The sequence below is a fragment of the Drosophila virilis genome, chromosome 4 (assembly GCF_030788295.1).
Source record: "Drosophila virilis strain 15010-1051.87 chromosome 4, Dvir_AGI_RSII-ME, whole genome shotgun sequence".
Classification (NCBI taxonomy): Eukaryota; Metazoa; Arthropoda; class Insecta; order Diptera; family Drosophilidae; genus Drosophila; species Drosophila virilis.
This window is the reverse complement of record NC_091546.1, coordinates 23,281,177-23,299,663: the sequence shown is the minus strand read 5'-3', so window position 1 is coordinate 23,299,663 and position 18,487 is coordinate 23,281,177. Positions and strand designations below refer to the sequence as shown.

The window sequence follows — 18,487 nt, the reverse complement described above, 5'->3', positions numbered from 1 at the left end:
ATCTTAATACATTTATAGAACTAGAAATCATGTCCGATTTGTTAGCTAATTGCCAAGATACCGCAGTGGCCGTAGTTTGGAGTACCGTTTGCCAAAAAGTGAAAGCGAAACTTCTTTGCCCAATTGGATGACAGAACGGAACAGCGTGTCAGAAATGCGCAACGGGCATGCGAAGGCCGTTGGAAAATCGCGTGACGCTTTTCCGCCAACTGGGAAGGGGAGCAGAAATTGCCACATGGGTTTTATGGCACTTTGAGTACTAACCAAATGACCCAGACGTTGACCAACAACAACATGCAATGCGGGGCTGCCAGTGGCCGGCAAAACACTTTGGTCGACCACCACACGTTTATCCAACCAACTGTGCGAGTGTTCCATCAAGTTTTTAAGTGCTCCATAAAAAAAACACAAATAAAACAGAAACACAAAGGTGGAAGAAAATGTTCCGACAACGTTGACAACTTCTACAGGCGTTTTGTGCGTCGTTCGCTGCTCGACTTGTTATGTAATTAAGCATTTTTTTAGTGGTTTATAATGAGCATTTGATCACGGGCCGAGCAGGCGCCGCATAATCAATGCACCTTATCACCGCCTTTTTATGACTGGCCAACAAAATCTCGAGTCTTGCAGCAAAGTGCTTCTCTTCTCCCAGTGCTGAGTGTGACTTTTATGTCTGGGAAATACTCGGGATTGTTGGTGGCAAATGTAACCAAGTTATAGAATGAATAGACAACTCGCATTGCATCAATTTATATACCCTGTACACATAAAACTCGGTAATGTGAAGCATCACAATTTAGAGAACATTATGTGCGCCAGCAGGCAATGAAAAACATTTCTTATAAATATCTTAGCTCTTTGTTGTTGATTATCCCATTTTGCGTCGGTGAATGTCGTATTCAACCCAGAAAGTTTCTAGGCAAGCAGATTATATTTGGTATATAGACTGTTTTTTATACGTATTATGTTTATTTATGGAATGATATTCTTTTATATAACGTATGTTCTTATGGTAAACAATTTATAGACTCTCACTAAATGTTTAAGCAAATGTTCCCACAGTTCCAGTACAAATTTTACCTCTACGGTGTATTAGTCGAATATGCCGCATCTATTCAGAAAATACCCTTACTATAAATAAAATAGGTCAGCTGCTGAGACATCAGAGCAAACACTGAATATACTATTCGGCCCCCAAGATACTATATCTCACGATCCCTCTAAAATATAAACACATATGTTAACATTCGCTTTTTAAGGAAAGCTTCTGAGAGAATGATAATATGCGTCAATCTCCAATACTGACCAAATAGAAACCATCTTCACTTCTCGCATTCACACATATTTTCTCACTCTTTTAGACATTTTGATATGTTTCTTTAATAAGGAATATATTATGAATTTATTTATAAAATGTACCGCGATTTGTTAATATAATTCTTGAACTTTTTATGGTTTTCAACACCGATAAAAAATAAAGAAAAACTTTACTTAGCAACAACTTGAAGCGAACTTTAAAACAATTTCCATAAAGCTGATGTTTTTCAAAACCCTAAAACAAAATGAAGCAAAAATATTTATGGCCAATAAATACATAGTTGCGTTTTACAACTTTATTATGGACTACACGAACAACAGACAGCAAAAAAAAAAAAGTGTGAAAAAAAAACAGAATAATAATAATGTAAAATAAAATAAAAATACTCAAAAAAAATGGGGCCAGTGTGGCGTATGCGCAATGTTTAACTTTTTATGACTTTACCTTAGCTGCAGCTTGTGGATGCTGGCGGTTCTTGTTTATGTTGTGTTGTTGTTTAGTTGCTTTCGATGTTGTGGTTCTTGTTGTTGTTGCTTTGTTTCACTACTTTCACTGCGCTTATTTTAAGCTTTACGAGCTTATTTCAGTCTGGGACACTTTTATTGTTATTGCCATTATCATTCTTATTTTAATGTCAGATGCCAAGCCTTCACTGAGAACAATAACTGCTTTCCTGTTGGCTACCACCCCCTGCCAGCTCAGTCCCTCAATTAAAATAGGCAATTAAAAATTTGCAGTCACGTGTTAATAATGTCGCGACTGCAAAACACACCTGACAGGCCCAAAGTCAAAAGTTTTCCCTTCCCTTGTCAACCCTGTGCCTCTCGCTATCTCATTTTGTTGCTTCTCCTTTGCCTTTGCTATGCTACTCTTCGCTATCCTTTTGCCACTATTGTCAGCTATTATCTTTGAAAGTCTTCTATCGCTTTGAAAGTGTCTCTGCCGTTACCACAATTTTATCGATATTATTTCTTGTGACTGGCTAATTAGACTTGATGGTTCTATTGTCCTGGGTGTGTATCGAACTATTGCTATTTGTTACTTGGGGCGTGGCAGTTTGACATTTAAATGAGCTTTTTACCCTTCTTCCCCACTAAACAGAGCTGTTCATAATTTGCTGCATAATTTTCAAGCAAACAAGCAGTATGAGAATTAAAGGCTAGATTAAACTTGGCCATACTCAAAATCGGATGGATTTTAATCAAAATATTATATTGCAAATAAGCAAAAGCCTGAGTTCAGAGAACGCTCAACAAATATGTTTATGTAGTAATTTTTTTATTTTCACAGATATTTAAAATTTCACAGATCCTATTTTCCATGCAAAAGTGTAAAAGTGAAATAAAATCTTTTGCATTAAACGACTTCTATTAAACAAATTCTAATGAGTTATATTATTAGAAAAATATAAACTATTATTTGTGATTTTAATACAACAATCAAACATACATCGTTTAAGTAAATACTTCATCTGTACACTCGCTTATAAGGCGAACCAAGAATCTGAAAACTTATCCCTTGAAGACTGCACAAAATTTATTTGCTTTTAAAATCGCAAGCAAAATCAACAATTTTCTTTAATTATAATTTATAATTTTATCAACCCAACTCACGGAAAACTTTATCATTGACACTGAAATCTCAAAATTGTTCTTTTTGCGCAAATTCATCGTGAAGATCTTGTTAACTTTGTCTCAGCTGTTTTTTACGTTTTATCCGCCACTTGCCACATATGAGGTCACATTAATTGCATATCACACACACATACATACGCCTACAAGTCGCAAGGACGTTCGAAAAAAAATGAAGAGCTTTAAGACGTTGCAAAGGAAAACTTAGTTTGTCTGGCAGGTGCTTGAGCAGGCGACGATATGCGATATGTATGTGAGCCAAAGCCAAAACTTGTTGTAAACACCAAAGCAGGTGGGACCGGTAAAAGGGGCAGCGGGCGTGGTAGCGTACGTACAGTGTTGCGTATACAAAAGTAAAAGTAGTTCTCAAGTGCTCCACACTTCCTTGCAATGCGACAAAGTGTAAAAAGACAGCAGCAACAACAACTACAACAAACAACGACGACAATCTGCAGGCAAAAAACAAAAAGTTGCAAGTCACCAACAAAGTGGGCCACAGAAGCACCCAATAACAAAAAAAAAATAGAAAATCAAAAAAAAAATCCTTCACTCTGCGAACATTTTTCTTTTGGGCTCTTGGCCTGAAACTCAGCTGCCTTCAATAGGTACATGAACACACACACCCACATAACAACGCACATATACTTGTAATCATGTGTGTGTGTGTGTGTGTGTGTGCATAAACAGGAGACTTGAAGTGAGCATACAAAAGGCAAAAATTAAAATAAAAATTCGCATAATGCCAGCACATAGCGATACATATCGGAGATAGTAACAGTAGAACAATACTATAACTACTAAACTCAATATATATCCATTTAATAATTAATTATAATAATTTAAATAATTATAGGGATATTTCGTACAGCTAACTATTTTAAATGTAGTGTGTGTTATTCAATTTCAAATCTTACTCCAATTAACTATATTTTTCAAAGTTAAATTTTGCATCTTATTTTTCAATATTTTTTAGCAATATTTCTTATAGCTATTTTATCTCTAGCAAAGATTTATAAGTTTATTTATTGATTGTACATTTAAATTTAATAAATAAGCAAATTGTGACATTTTATTGTATGTAATTAAATAAGAAACTGAAAATATTATTAGTAAAAATAAATAAAATAAAAAAAATAAAATCGATTTCTTATTTTAAGTTTTATAAAATTCGAGTGTTTACATATTTAAAAGGATTGACGCCGACTTTTAAATATGTAAATACTTGAATTTTATAAAACTAAAAATAACAAATATACCTTTTTTAAAATATGTTTCTGTGCTTAGATTCAAATATGTATATATATGATTAGACACACAATAAGTCAGTTTCTGTAGTATATCAATTGAGTATATATCGTTAAAGATCGAAAAAGTTGATGTAACTAAGTCTTATAATTTATGTTTTGAATATATAATATAATATTGGCATTGGCATTTTTTGTACTCAACCATGAGCATGCTTCACTGTATGTGCAGGCGTGTGTGGGTAAGTATATGAATTTGTGGCAAGGACATAACTTGGTCGTCAACATACGCGGAGCAGTTGTATGCAAGTTTGCTCCTTGGCAGCCACTTGCAGTTGACAAATGTCATGCTAACACAGATACGCACAAGCACACACACAGGCACGCACACTCGCATACACACACACACATGCAACTACTTATAAGCAGCAGCTTGATCCTTGAGTTTTCATATAAATCTTTGAATAGTGCGCGCTGCGGCAGCCGCTTCAAACCAATAAAATATCTAAAGTCATGCGACACACACACACATACACATCGGCCAGCTGCTTTTGTCTGCTTCTACACACACACACACACACACACACACACACACATGTATATACATACATAGTTGAAGCTAGGATATTTTAACGGCATTTTATAGTTGAATAGCTGCGATTCATCTCCATTTCCATATCGCAACGATCTGGTTGGCTATCAATAGAGCGTGTGTACGAGTGTGTGTGTGTGTGAGTGTATATGCGCGCGTGTACGAGTGTGTGTGTGCGTGTGTGTATGGACGGTCTGATTGAAAATAATACTGTTCTGTAATACTAAAAAAAAAATTCTGCAGCTAAGTAACTATCTGTGCAGAGCAAAGCTCTGTAAGTACTCCAGAGCACAAATTTAATACCAACAAATGCGACAAAATAAGCTGATAGAAAGAGAAAACGGATTCGTTTAAATGAGCTTAAGTATGGAAAATATTTAAATTTTAAATAAAATTCAAGCAGATTTATCAAAGAGTGTCGATTAAAATATGAAGCGCAGAGTAACATTAAAGTTAATATTCGAAAATGTATTAAAAAAAATATGTAGTATTTACAATAAATGAATTAAATATTTAATTCAGACTGCAACTTAAGAGATTATTGTAGCAGATTAAAGCTTTACTTTTCATATGTAGCAAATTTATTATATGCACAAAACTAAAATGTTAATTCCTAGACATTACTGACTGTCAGAGCTGCGCTGGTTGACGATTTACTTTGTATTCAAATAAATGTCTATACTTCTTAAAATTATAATTTCTCTATGTAAGTCATCAAAAGATTTAGTTTCAGTCTTCAAATTAATTTTACCTACTGCGCCTCGTGATTTATTGAACAGCTTCACTAAGTCCGGCTACAAATTTATATATATATACGCTAACTATACAGTTTGTTGGATAAAGCCTTTATAACTTTGTCTTAAATAATATTATAATCATAATAATGCTAGTTATTATGTTTTATTATTTTTTAATTAATATTTATTTTTCAAATTACTGAACCCCTTTTCTATAAAATCGATGTCGATTTTGTGTTAGGTAACAAACTTTGTTCATAATCGAATTGCACACAAGTTCATTGAATTGATATAATTTCATTGAGCAATACCCAAAAGCCAATGCCCCGAGACAAATCTTGCAAACATAATTCATAAGAAATGAAATAAAATCTTCCACAAGCAACAAAGAGCAGCAAAAAGTTATAATTTAAATTTCATCAAGAACTGCAAAGTTTTGTAGTACTCCGTTGACTTTTGGGCCAGCAAATAATTAAATAATAAAAAAGTACCAAAAAAAAAGCAACAACAACAGCAAAAATTGGCCAGCTCCCTTGGCCAATGCAGTGAGATTCAAGCCAAGAAAGTCGGAGAGCTAGGAAAACTAAATGCCAAGCGGTCCTCAAGTGTATCGCGACAAACAAGCAACTGCAACGAGCGGATGGCGAATGGCAACAGCAACTGGAATTGCAACTGCAACTGCAACTTTGCAACAATTTCATATGCATTTGTATCCTTTTGTGGCTCGAGGAATTGGAAAATGCTCCACCAGCTTCAGCTGGCTGTGCAGTTTTGCCCAAATCTGACCATTGGCATCAGTGGAGCGTCCAAAAAGTTTTTCAATTAAATTTGTTTAGAATTAAACTTGCCCTTCGCCAATTTTCCTTTACCCCTCCCACGACCCAATTGTCGGACTACACAAGTGGAGCCCGCGCACTCCTCGAAAAAGAAGGCAAAGTTCAGTTAACTGTAAATGCAAAGGAACAGTTCGGAGCAGCAATTGACATTCCCTCTAGTTACAAATAGCTTATTATACCCCGTGGCTAGGCACAAAAGGGTATATTCAAGTCAATAGACACTAAAGAAACCTATTTATCTGATATCTCTGAATATTGGCATAACTTAATCCATTAGTTATACGTATCCTTGATCTCAATTCTATTTCATTATTATTATTTGCATTTAAAATAATTATCCCATAAGAAAAAATATAAGACCATTAAAGTATATTAGGCGAACCTTTAAACCTTTTTTTTGGTTAAAAATAAAATTCAGAATATGAAAGACAATTCTTCTTTGATAACATTCCTCCACACATTTCGGACTTTGCATCCATGCGACTAATAATTTCTTTTACCCAACTTTGTCGGACAGCTTACATAACAGTGTGTAATTGAATTAATATGCAATGCATATTAGGGTCTGTTCTTCTTCTTATTTATACTAAAATACAAAGTAATTAATGCATGTACAACCTGTTGTCAGATGTGCAATTAAAACTGAAAGAATTATGGGTGCCAATATATATATATATATATATATATATAGATATGTATGTGGAGCACTACGTGAGCTGCATAGGAATGCGTTTGTCATTGCAAAGTGTTGTAGATATCATGTTTAATGTATGCCCTACAAAGAGTATTAGGGTGTGGTTCTTAGACAACTTTTTGTGAACGTTTTGCATACAATGTGTGCGACTTGTTATTTTGGTTGTAATTTTGGCTCAGCTTCCTTTTGGCTCATTGTTCATTCAGAAATCAACTTGTTGTCGTCACAGTTGTTTGCATGTTTATCTGTTTGTCTCTTGTTTGTATGGGCATCTTCTACTGTTGGCACTTTTAATTAGTCGCTCAATGTGCTGCCAGACTGTGCAACATACACAGCGAAAAGTCGTTGAGCATTTTCGAATTTAAATTTAAAATAAACGTTATCAGTATTTATTGAAATCAAATACACCATCCGATAAAAAAAAAAAAAACTTTAAAAGCTTTTGTGCAAATAAAAACTATGCAATTTTATTGAACATAAAAAATTATTAAAGCTAAGCTTAATGTTTTGCATTCGCTGAGCCCTATTTGGCCTTATTTTGAACAAAGCGATCACGAACAAACGATAAACGATCTCACGAAAATCAAATATTTTCTCTGAGTGTATATATATATATGCGTGCACATATATTTGTATGCAACTCGTACACATGTTAACGCTCTTGTTGTACTTACTCATTCCAGCAATTGGCTTATCCCTTTTCACCAGCTTGTACACATTCAGCTTCAGTTCATGTCGGCTTGTCCTGGTTTTTATATCGATGGCATCGGGCTTGCATTAAATCCTCTTTACATGCATCATGCAACAAATTGTGTTGCACTCTGCATTAATAAATTATCTACATTATAGTTAACCAGATGCAAATCGTATATGTACGGGGCGCCGTGTGTCATTAACAATTCTGATTGTATTTTTATTTTACACAAGCCTACATAATTGCACAAGTATATAGATGCATGTGTATAAAATATGTTGCCATATTGCAAAAATTAAAATATAATTACTAAATAAATTAAAGCTAATTAGCCATAATGCAATTAATAAACATAAAAACCCTTCGCAATTAAGCTAATTAAGTGAATGGCTATCGGAGCTGATCCGAATATCTGGACACAATTTCGCAAGAATTAAACAACTCTCAACTTTTTAAAGCACTTTACTTATCAAAAGACTTTTACGGAAAACACATTATCGTCTCTTAGGTTTTAAGGTTTGTGAAAACCTAAATACCCAACATTATTATCTTAATAAATAAATAGCAAGACATATTCATGCAACATTTTTTAAGCAAACAAAATAAAACAAAATATTTTGAAACAATTTTCAACTAAAAGCTTAATATTCTTTGCAGCAGAATAAAGTCATAATTGAATTAATAACACTTTCGGTCAATTTTCAAATAAACTAGGACCTTTCTTTTTTATCCTAAATATCCATCATAAATTTAAAACAAATAAATTAAAGTTTATCGAGCAACAAAAATTAGATACTGTGGAATCAAAAAGTTAACAAAAAAGGAAAAACAAATGACAAATTCTTTAACAGTTTTGCGTCATAAAGTTGATGGCACAAAAATTTGAGGAATAACAACAAAAACAACCTCAGAAATAGAACACCCAAGAAATTACACTTAAAGAAAGACAACAAAAAACGATGCCACAATAAGTTGCGAGTGAAAAATACGAAGCAAAAGCCAAAATGAAGTAGAAAAAAAAACAGAAGGAAAACTTTATGCTAATTTCACTTTTCTCGAACAACGCATAACCCAAAATTTATTTATTTTTTTTAATACATTTTTGTTGTAGTTGACGCTCACTCGTCCCACTCAGCGGCAAATAAATGGCGCCAGGACATAACAACCTGCGTGGGGCGTGGGAAAAAAATGATAATTTTGAAGTGAAGCTCAAGATGAAGAAGTCCAGACATAAACGTGCCATAAGAAACGCAAAACAAAATAGCGCAAAGAAAAGAAGTTGAGGAAAACCGACAGCTAAAAAATTGGCTGGTTTCTCTGGTCTGTCGACTAAAATTTCGTATGAATAACTAATTAAAGATGGACGCGACGACGCGTGCCCAAAACAAATGCGCCCAATTAACAGCTTTTCCACCTGCTCGACCGGAGTCTCGCATCACATCGCATCGCATCAGTCAGCGTCAGGTAAAAACCTCAAAGTTGGCAAAGTTTACTTATTTAAATATGTTACAGAAAACTAAAACAACTATATAGGAATTCTGACGTTCTGCAATTCTGCAGTTTGGAAAATCAAAATATTGCTCACAGAATAAGAGTTTTTATATAGAGAATATTTTAAATATTTAATTGTATTTATGTATTTTATATTAAAAAAAAGTCAACAAATCATACAAATTCTTATATGATTAAATTCTACAGTGTTTAAATACCTGGCATCTCTTGGCTTAAAAGAATAATATTTCAATTGCGAGTAGCTCTGAAATTATTTCCATAAGTGTCCCAACTTCAAATACATTACAGCTTAAATAAACATCCCGTGTGTATATATAAAATATATAAAAATTTAATTCTGCTTGCAAGGCGGACTTAGATGGCTACATTATTGTTGAATACTGTGAAGTCTTCGACTCCAAAGGAAGCTTCTCTAAAAAGTGCGTTGATCACTAGTCAATCAGTCAGTCAGCATAAACAGCTTTAAATGTATTTCGTACATGTAAGAAATGGTCTTAATAACCCAATTTATATGTACATATATTTTATATATTTTTATTAGAATTTGTATTTCGCGATAAAAGTTCATAGTTGTAGAAATGTTTTTCGCGTCAAATGTTTGAGTTCCGTCAAGCTGACTCAAAGCGTGTGTATATGAAAGAGGAAACATGTTAATTATTATTTGCCACTAAAAATTAATTTTGTTTGTTTATTTTTTATGTACATAAAGATACATATGTGCTATCATAAAGATACATTTTCTGTCCATTTAAAATGAAAAAAACATTTTTGTATTCCCAAAAAAAAAACTGTTGTAAGTAATTCAGAAACGTAAATTTTAATATGTTTCTATTTTTTATTTATTCTTATTAATTTTCAAATATGTAAAAATGAACTAGAGAAAACAATTATGAAATTTCCCTTATAAGTTCATTTTAAAATTCCAAAAATATTCTTTTATTGTTTCTGAAAAACATAAATCATGAATCCGTATTGAATCAAATTCAATTTTAAACAGTTTTTAAATTTGAACTTTTATACAGAATCTTATAGACTTTGAAGATATTATAAAGTCTTATAAAAATCAAACTTAATTTTTTGTACAAACTTTCACTCTGGAATTTCCTTAGAAAATCTGCATCATATTCCACACGCAATAAGTTCTATATTGTTGCCTATTTTGGAGAAAAAAACTCAGCTCGAGTTCGTAGCAAGCTTCGGTTTTGGCTTCGGCTTTGTTTTTTTCTTCTTTGTGCGCAGCGCGCACGAAGTTGTCCGAATGTGTCAGCAACATTGTTGCAGTGCATGCATGTTGCTGTAACACACGGCATACCAAGTTCGAGTGAAATGCTCTCAACAAGTTGCAACTCAACAGTTTGAGGCATATTCTTTACAGTTTCAGATCGATTGAACCAACACAGTTTGAGTGTGAGTCCGTGGTGAGTTTTTAGCTGCCCATAGATATTGCTAGCAACATGGTTGCAGTCCGCTCGAGCCGGTTTGATGCTCCAGTTCAAAGTGCTTCGAACGCAACACACTGACAAATGCGCTTTCTTATGACCCGAGCGAGTTTTTCTTTCATTTGCCTTTTTTAATGCGCTTAAAATCTTAACATTTTTTTGGAGTCTGTTGCCATAAAAAAAAAAACAAAAAAAAAACAGAATTCGTGCAACATTGGGGGTCTTCGCCTGGGTAAACATATTTTGTCAACGCTTTCTTTTCAGTGCCGCATTAAAATCAATATCTTTACATATTTTTGGCAGCCATTTGAGATATTTCTCTTTGTTAATCCTATTAAAACGCCAACGCGCCCAACAAAAGGGAATTGATAATGGCCCCAGATCTTAAAATTTAATAAAATTATAAAAAAGAGGAAGCTGCGGCTATAGTTTGCCGGTAGCTCTTGTTAATTGCGCTAAGAGTTGGATTCGTATAGCAATATAATAAAATATTAAAATATTAAGATTTTTAAAGTATATCGTGCTAAGCTAGTAAATCGCTTATCTTAATTACAGAGACATTAGTCAGACACTATAAGTAAATACATTTTATCTTCTATATAAGTATATTTTTTTTGGAATATTTTTCATGCCTTAACTCTTTTTAATAAATTTGTTTACAGAAAAAACTCTAGAAACTCCTAATAGTTAACGAAACCCTCAACATTTCATCTATAAAATGATCATTCAGCAAACCAACAGCCATATTTCATAAAAACAATATCAAGGCTATAATTTATATTTACTTTCAATATTTTACCGCTTAGTTCACTAAGGAATCTAGTCCATCTGGTCATAAATAACATATTTTTATTATATAATCGTAAACAGTTTATAAAAATTGCTTCACAATACAACTTGATAAATATATGTGCCCGATTAAGAAATTCTTTATATTATTTGGAATTTTAAAAACCCTTTCCTTAAACTTGATATATAAAAGTAACGTAAAATTCAATCGAATAATACAATAATTGCCTTCTCTTCAAAAATGCACGCAAAAAGTGCTAAAAACTTTAATTCCCACCAATGTTCCAAATATTTGACCTTTTGTTCTAATCGCATCCCGAGTGAAAATATTCAAAATTGTGTCTCAATTAAATTCAATTTCGATAATAATGAATAAACAAATTTAGATAAAATGTTGGCTCAGTGCAATTGAAAGCTGAAATCGCTGCACATAATTAAAACGTCATTGTTGCCTATATTAAGCATACACACAAATGCAAACACACACACAAACGCGCAAACATAAGCAGCGTAGGCGGCATAAATTAAATGAGGCGTGGCATCGTGCTGCTGCTTTTCAACGGAACCAAAAATGTTTCGCATATGCCACGCGTCTGACGCTCCGTAAATAATTATAATAATTATCATTTAAATGTGTTGGCCAAAACTTCCGGCATATGCCGAGGACCCGTTGGTAAATAGTTGTTTATTGCGTGTTGCTTAATTGTTGTTGTTGTTGCTGCTGTTGTTGTTGTTTTTGCTGTTGTTGCTGTTATTACTGTGGCGTAAGCGGCTTACAAATGACGCGCCTAACAGCAGCAAACAACAACAGTTTAAAATTGTTACCCTAAGGATAAAAGTAAAACACCTCGATCAATCAGTTAGTCCTTAATTGACTGAATGATTCTTAAGAGCAACTTCTTTGTTTACTATCCCATCGGGTTCAAGCTAAATAATAATAATATATATCCGTAATAAATAAATTTTCAGCCATAACCAATCAGATAGACTTTTCAGCTTGCCAAGATTACATTATCTTGCAGCGCTGTGTGTGTTTAGGAAGAGACCTGACCATTATAATTCATTTATGGATGCTGATCACTAATCAACATCATCATAATCAGAAATTTTTAATCACCCAAATTTGATAGACTCTGCCTTGTCTAATTATAAAAACAAACAGCAGAAATGATGCCTGGACCTAACCTGGGCAGTCAAAAGTTCTTAATCCAATACTTGCATCCTATTATCTACAAATCAGTTTCATAGAGCTCCTTCAGTTTATCAACTGTTAAGTACTTAATCAAGAAGTCTATCTACCATATAATCATATAAAACTATAAGCCTCAGACCTTAAAACATTCTAGCATCACTTTGGCAATTCACCTAGCCAGGTGTGATTAATTAATATTGGTCTTGCACCATTTTGACGACTTTCACTTCACGAAAATGTGCAAGTGCTCGATTTTTTTTTCTCTCTTTCCTTAGCAGCTTTACACCCAGGGCATATGAAATGCAGAGTATTTATGTTTTCGGCTTGCCAAAACAATTTGTTACTTTTACATTTTTTAATGCTCTTCTTTTCACAGTTGCGATTCAATTTCATGGCTCTGTGCGTAGGCCATTTCGTTGCACTGTGCAAGTGCTAAATAGTTGGCAGAATTATACACACACTCCCACACACACACACACACACGCAGTGGCTTGTGCATTCTGCAAATAAATGAACTGAAGCGTAGATAGTTCCTGCCTTCCGCCACCTGCCCTAGCCAACTGCCCCTGATGCCGCACAAATGTCCGAATCCGAGTCCGGCGTCTGAACATAATGAAAACTTTTCGATCGAATGCACTTTTACTGCCCATCGAAATCGACGACTGCTGCTGTTGCTGTTGCTGCAGTGCAAACACATAATTGTTCATATGGCCAGGATATGGAGATGCAACAGCAACAGCAACAACAACAACAACAACAGCAACAGCAGCAGCAAATGCAATTCGTAGCGAGGCATTTTACAAATGTGTGGCAATTGCATTTTAAAGTTGATGCCACATCGACTGTCGACTGAGCCCGAGCGGGATAGATCCGACATGAAAAAGAAATATTCCTCTCTCCACCACCTCTCTCTTGGCCTACTCATTTTTATTGCCATTAACATTCGGCATACTCTATAAAGCTGTGCGCAGCGTATCCGATTGTGTGCATATCGACCGAAGAATTCGGTTGACTGACCAACATGATTATGTAATTTGATTGTGCTGATTTCCATTTTTTCCTGCATGTGCTGTTACTGGTCTGAATAGTTAACGGAAGAGACTTATGTGTGCAACACTCAATGTTTTACGAACAAATTACGTATAGGAATCTTAGGAATAGGTATGTAATATATGTAAAAAATAGGTATACCTGCATACCAATTATACCAATTGAAGACCAATGCTGGGCCTAGATTTTGATTTTGAATATTCAATAGAAAGATTTGAATATTTCGTTATGAAATCAATAGCTGAGCCGATCTAGCCATGTCTGTCTGTCTGTCTGTCTGTCCGTCTGTATGTGTGAACGCTAGGATATCAGAACCTATAAGAGCAAAAGAAATTTTGTAATGTGAGTTTGAGCCCCATTGAGGGCGAATATTTTTCTGTTTTAAATTTGTTTATGAGTTTCATGCTTATTTTTTTATTTTTTGCTTCAATAAAGTTGTTTATAAAAATGTTTAGCTTTGGTATCTTTTAGATTCACAAATATTTTTTATAGCACACTACCAAATTGAGTAATCTTTTTAGGATAAACACATAATTCGAATCGGTCATCCACACGCATTAATATAATAACCGAAACCCTTTTAGAATTTAGGCAACAAAGCTAAACAAAAGGTCAAAATGCGCTACAACCCTAATAAAGAATACCAAAATATCAGAAAAGGTTTTGTCAGAAATTAATCGACATGTAAATACCCTAAATAAGAAATATAATCGAAAGGCGGCGCCTAATTTATTTATTTTTTATAATTTTAAACGAAAAACTATATGCAATTTGATATAAAAAATATGTGTACAAGCGGTTGTGTACACACATTAATTTTCTATGATAAGCCTTACAAAATCTTGTCGGTTTTAATTATATATATATCATATATATTGAATATAAATATTAAATATATTAGATATATTATGGCGTAATCCCTGTCTGTTCTGTCAGTTTCACAGCTTCGTTATACCCGTCATACAGATTAAGGTTACAGGGTGTATAAAATTAATATCAATAATGATGAGTAGCCAGAAATTATCACATAACTTTTCATTATATGAAGCTCAGTTGATTATGCATATAGGAAAAACGCACCACACATTGCGAGATGCCCCATTGAATATGTAATCCGAGCATGACCAATTAAAATTTTCTACCTGACCGCAGTGCATTTAATGCTATGGATATGCCCAACACTTGAGCATCAACAGCTCAAGGAGTTGTTGAGGGACCGCACACCGACTCCGTCGCCGTCTGGCTTTTCAATTAGGGGAAAAACCCTTGATAGATGAAAACATATTGCTTTTATCACCTGTAGACACACACTTGGCGCAGACCTCTTTCTAAATGGATGCGTTCAACGAATTTATAAGAAATTATCCTTTTTTTTTTTTTGATGTTTTGTCTGTAGAGCCCAAGCAATTAAGATTTAGATACGCACGCACGAATGGTGTTGAAAGGTCAAACCGGCTACCAGGCTGGGGTCAACCGGCGGTCAGAACCGGATTGGTATGGTGCGACGCGGCGCATATAAATGAAATTGAAATAAATAAATGCCCCGGAATGCTCGAACTCGTGCATATTTTAGGGCACAAATTTGACTAATTGGCTTGAAATGTCCAGCTCGATTTTCTGCTAAATTTTCATGTCAGATTTCGGTCAAAAACTTCCGACCAGCATTTAAATGCAAGCGGCTAACAAGAAAACTGCATTAGGCCGCCAGCGAATGGCCCAGAGATGTGCCAGCCCTTTTAGTTCACAAAAAAATATGTGCATATATATATGTATATATATGTGTCTACATATATGCACAGGCCTGAGAATCAATGAAAATGATAATTTGTAGAAGCAAGAAAAAGCGGCGTCCATTTGCGGGCAGTTAAACAAATTTGAGCTCGCCTTCCGGGCAGTAAAAAAAAAAATTAAATAAACCATGGCACAGTTTATTTATGTTATTAATTGTAAATTCATGGAAATGAGTTCATTTTAACGCTAAAGAAAATTATCGTTGGTCAAAGGAAATTTAAAAAGGCTTTGCATGTCTTTCTTATTATCTTATCTTTTCTGTTGCTTAAATAGAAACATAAATGTACTCTATATCTATTATCATCGATCCAAATGGTAACTAACTAGAAAACATTTTTTTACTTTTTGTATCTCAAAACATAGAGACTGTTAGTTAAACTGTGATACATTGATACATACATGATACATTGATACATTATACGTATACCTAATTATGTATATCGATGAGTCTTTGCATTTATATCTGCATCTGTATTGGCATTTCTCTCATATATCTATGTATGTGTGTATCATTGTACTTGTATCTGAATCTCTATGTGCCTATCGGTATCTCTATATACATAAGCATATCTTTCGTAAAAATATCACAACGTGCATAGAAGTATATGCATGCGAAAATTGAGCTATGCTCAACTCCCACCAATCTATTATATAATACCGTGAAACAAAAGAAAATAATAATTATAATGCCACAGAATGTAGTCGAAATGTCAAAAGTTGAATCCTAAGAGACGAAACTTGTGCTCAATAACTTTTCTATTATATATCCTTTGTTAGTTTTTCAACTTGCCGATGTAAATAACCACCCAAAACACCACTACCCGCTCCCCGCCCACAATCGACCGACATTGAGAAATATTTAGAGGCCCCAATATTAAGTGCCTTACTCCAGTTAGTTACAGTCACATAAAATGCTCGTAAGCCGGCAGAAGAAGATGAAGCACAACAAGTTCGGATAAGCAAAGATTTGTTTACGCACATTTATGGCCAACAAAGACATAAGAAACACTTTTAAGTTCCATTTGAGTGCGGGCCCATCCCAGTAGACACGACTTTGGCCCATGACACAGCCACACTTAAACAAATTGCCTACTAAACAATTCATCTCAATTTTTCTCTGAAACAACATTTGCAACAGCACGAGTGCGAGGGGTAAAATCAATTCGAAACTGTTCCACAAAAATAAGAGAGAGAAAGGAAACTGAGTTTTTGGACATCATTTTGGGCCAATGGCCGCTGTAATCAAATATAATTTTTAACTATTTACGAGTACATTGCCCGACATTTGGACCCAAAGACTCGTGCATTATTAACATTAATGCCTCACACGAGCTGCGCACAACAGTCAACAGTCAACACACAGGGGGTGGGCGTGGCAGCTTCGATTTTTGTTCGAGTGCTTGTGTGGGGCATATTGATGCCAATTTAGGCAAACAACAGCAACAACACGCATAAATAATATGGCCGCATAAATGAAAATGGAATGGAATGCTAATGGATATGCACATACATACATACATTTCGATTTGTTTCATGCTGACGCGACCACGCCCCCTCTAGCCACCCAACATAATTGAGTGATCATAAATATGTGAGCATAGGCTCGCCAAAAACCTTTCGAGTCTCCCACAAAAATACAAGATTAGCTCTTCTCTGTGAACCCAATCTCAGCATAGTTCGCATGTGGGTGCCATAAAAATTTTGCTTCTCACATTAAATTATTTATGGGATGTGCTGTGCGTCGATATGTGGGCAATTTTCATGACCTGCGACCAAAGATAAAGTCAACACTTGGTTATTGATGTGAATACTTATGGGAAAGTTACTAGCATATCCGGCTAACCATCGGTTGATAGTTAATAGTTTCAAAAATGTATCATAAAAGTTTATTTTTTGATAATAATCTTATCAGTCTGAATAATGTATATATTTATCTATATATCAATAAAAATCAATTATATAGTAGTTTGAAGCTGTGGAGTTTTCGTTCATAAGTTACAAGCATAGAGAAGCCATTATGGCTGAATATTGTTTAGATATCTTTCAACCGATTTTTCAAATGTGACGATATATCAGATAGAATTCCCATCAAGTTCACTCTGACATATGTATCATCTACCATCTAGCAATAGAATGTGCTTAACTATCTCAGCGGATAAGCGGACAACTCAGGTAGTCGTCCTGATCAAACATATATATCGGAATACCTTCTTTTATTCGTTACAAGGTGTCAATACTCGCGTCAGGGTGCAGAAAGAATTAAATAAATATAAAAATTATAGCGTTAAGTACTTACCAAAATTATAGATGTTAGAGTGTATATTGTTTAGAAAAAACACAATAAGTGCTCAAAATGAATTGATACCGAGCATTGTTTCAATCTAATAAATTAAAAAGGAAAATATAAGAAGTCGTTAAATGATTAGAGCTAAGAGGAGTTTCATAGAATTACTTTTTACATATCTATAATATATTTTTTACCCTAAATCGAAACATAATTTTGACAAAAAATTAATAATTGCTAAAATATTGTGCGCTAAAGACTTTGATCAAAAGAAAAGTGTTCTGTGGTCTTTGAATTCGTTTGGCAACGCAAAAATCTCTTCAAAATATGCAAACATGTGCACATTCAAGCCTTGCAGCGAATCCCTTGAACATTTGACATTAACTCACATGAAAACTAGCCCCCGACACCGCGCAGTTGCCCCATGTTGCCAATCATCGATTATGTTGCAATTGCAAACTTTGGCACTTGACTTGAGCAATTGATGCTGCTGCCTTGCCTGGTGCTCTCTCCCTTCCACTCACTCTACCTAACTCTGTGTAGCTTTGGAGTTGTAGAAATGGATACATGGCTGGATAGACAGATAGCTGCATGCCAAGCAAATTGAAAACTGTGCTGCTGAGAGAGAGAGATAGAGATAGAGAGAGAAGATGCTTAAAAATTAAAAAGAAACTTGCGATGGCT

At 34.4% G+C, this 18,487-nt stretch overlaps 1 long non-coding RNA gene across 1 annotated transcript in view; it reads right to left on the bottom strand.

Moving 5' to 3' along the window:
* LOC116651428 (uncharacterized) overlaps positions 1-17,892 on the bottom strand; it is a 55,316-nt gene extending 37,424 nt beyond the window's left edge. Inside the window, exon 1 of the long non-coding RNA XR_004304431.2 lies at positions 17,816-17,892. This is a non-coding gene — a long non-coding RNA (uncharacterized lncRNA). The remainder of the gene's footprint in view (positions 1-17,815) is intronic.
* Between the last annotated feature and the right edge of the window lie 595 nt (positions 17,893-18,487).